Source organism: Dioscorea cayenensis, chromosome 7 (genome assembly GCF_009730915.1).
Source record: "Dioscorea cayenensis subsp. rotundata cultivar TDr96_F1 chromosome 7, TDr96_F1_v2_PseudoChromosome.rev07_lg8_w22 25.fasta, whole genome shotgun sequence".
NCBI lineage: Eukaryota > Viridiplantae > Streptophyta > Magnoliopsida > Dioscoreales > Dioscoreaceae > Dioscorea > Dioscorea cayenensis.
In genome coordinates, this window is record NC_052477.1 from 13,327,850 (window position 1) to 13,330,479 (window position 2,630).

General features: G+C 44.0%; 1 non-coding gene across 1 annotated transcript; it reads right to left on the reverse strand.

The window, feature by feature from the left end:
• Positions 1 to 1,124: 1,124 nt before the first annotated feature.
• LOC120266290 lies at positions 1,125 to 1,231 on the reverse strand. The gene has a single exon (XR_005538131.1). It is a non-coding gene; the product is annotated as a small nucleolar RNA R71 (small nucleolar RNA).
• Positions 1,232 to 2,630: the final 1,399 nt, after the last annotated feature.

Genomic DNA, 2,630 nt, shown 5'->3' on the forward strand with positions numbered 1-2,630 from the left:
TGGAATCCCTAGAGCTCATTGTAACTTTATTCGAGTGTGAGGTTGAGAGGTTATTTAATCTCTCCTCCGGGACATGAATAAAGTTTGGCATAGTTGACCTTAGATTTGGGACTATGTATGTAAGGATTTCCACGACTCAAAATTGCATTGATTACGAAGCATAATAGAGAGTTCTTACAATTGAAGCGATTATCCTAGGTGAAGCATCATCCGAGTTCCCCATCTTTATCGAATGCCTTGCCTCCTTTTTACTTTTGCTCTCTTACTTGTTGCTTTTAATTGTTGAGAATTGAATCATTATCACACTTATCATTGTTGATACTCCACATAGCTAACAATTGAATTAAGTGTCTTTACTCCCTACTCCCTGTGGATTCGACCCCGCTCACCCGGGAGTATTACTTCGACAAACCCGTGCACTTGCGGGATATACGCAAGGGGACCTTGTCAAGTTTTTGGCGCCGTTGCCGGGGGAGCTAGGCGTTTAGAGATACTTTGCACTTTGTTTTCTTAGCTATTTCACCACACATTCTAATTCATATCTTCTTATTCTATCATCGTTCGGATTTTCTTTTTCTTGATTTTTGGTGCATCTCCAGGTTATGACCCGAGGGAATCCATCAATATTGATTGAAGGAGACCCTGAGCTTGAACGTACACTTAGAAGAAAAGGGAAAGAACCTGTCCAAGAATAGCATAATCCAGCTGATTTGGAAGTAGAAGGATCTGAAAACATGGCAGAACAAAATGAGCAACAATGAACATTATCCGATTATGCCAGACCTTTAGTGTTGGGGACACAATCGAGTATTCTGCGTCCCCCAATTACAGCTCAAAACTTCGAGCTAAAGCCGGCATTCATCCATATGCTGCAGCAGTCCGCACAATTCAACGGTTTGGCCGATGAGGATCCAAACAGTCACATAGAGAGCTTCCTCGAGGTGTGCGACATGCTGAAGATAAATTGTGTGACAGATGATGCCATCAAATTGAGAGCCTTCCCATTTTCCTTAAAGGGGAAAGCAAAGCAGTGGCTACACTCATTACCTAGAGCATCAATCACTACATGGGAGGAGATGGTAGAAGCTTTTCTAGCCCGTTATTTACCTCCCAGAAAATCAGCAAAGCTTAGGAATGAGATCTCATCCTTTGTGCAGTTGGAATTGGAGTCTCTATTTGAGACATGGGAAAGGTTCAAGGAACTCCTGCGAAAGTGTCCGCAACACGGATTCCCGGAGTGGATGATTGTTTAAACCTTCTACAATGGTTTGAACCCGAGTACAAGGCAACTCTTGGATGCGGCGGCAGGAGGTACCTTAGGTAGAAAGACCCCCGATGAGGCTCGTCAATTTATTGAGGAAATGGGTTTAGATAGATACCAGTAGAACGCTAGGAAGAAGAAAAAGGTGGCCGGTCTCCATGAAATTGATGCGGTAACTTCATTGGCGGCCCAAGTAGAGAGTTTGAGTAAGAAGCTAGATCTCGTAGCTTCGAATAGAGTTGCGACAGTGACCAATTACACCGGTTGTGGTGGAGGACATGCTCCCTCTGATTGTCCAATCGTTATTGGTGATGTTTCTTCAATTGAGAACGTTGACTTTGTAGGTAATGGAATAAGACCTCAAGGGAATCCATACAGCAACACCTACAATTTAGGTTGGAAGAATAATCCCAACTTTTCATGGAGTAATCAAGGTCCACAGAAGACCATGGGGCCATTGGGTTTCCAACAACAACAACAAGCCCCTCAAGTGGAAAACAGAATTTCAGGCTTGGAAACCTGAATGACAGATTTGGAGAAGCACTTGGCTAGATTTGTTCAATCGGCAAATACAAGGTATGAATCAGTCGAGGCTACACTTCGCAATCACACCACCTCCTTGCACAATCTTGAAAATCAAGTGGGGCAAATTGCGAAGTCTCTCTCCGAAAGGCCACATGGAAGTTTACCAAGCAACACGGAAACCAACCCTATAGAACATGTGAAGGCGATCACTTTGAGAAGTGGTCGTGAGGTTGAAGGGAGGCTTCCGAGTGAGAAGCCAAAAGAACACGCACCCGAGGTTGTAGAGGTTGAGAAGGGAGAAAACAAAGAGAAAGAGGTGGCAACCCCACCTTTCAAGCCAAGAATCCCTTATCCCTCTAGATTGAAGAATGACCAAGGGGATGAACAGTATAAGAAGTTCCTGAGTTTGTTTAAGCAACTCTACATCAACATTCATTTTGTTGAGGCATTGGCTCAAATGCCTAAGTATGCAAAGTTCCTGAAAGACCTATTGACCAAAAAGAGGAAATTGGAGGAGAGTGCTTCAATGGTGCTAGATGGTTCATGCTCGGCGTTGTTGAAAAAGAACATGACGAACAAGAAGAAAGAACCGGGAAGGTTCATCATTCCGTGTAACATCGGCAACTTAGGTGAGGAAATGGCATTAGCAGATTCTGGGGCGACCATCAACGTCTTGCCATATACTTTCTTCCAAAAGCTAGGCTTGGGTGAGCCTAGGCCTACTCAGATAACTTTACAATTAGCGAGTACCCGAGCGTGCACGACATCCGAGAGGCATCATTGAAGACGTGCTTGTCAAGGTTGACAAGTACATTTTTTCGACTGACTTTGTGAGTGCTAGATG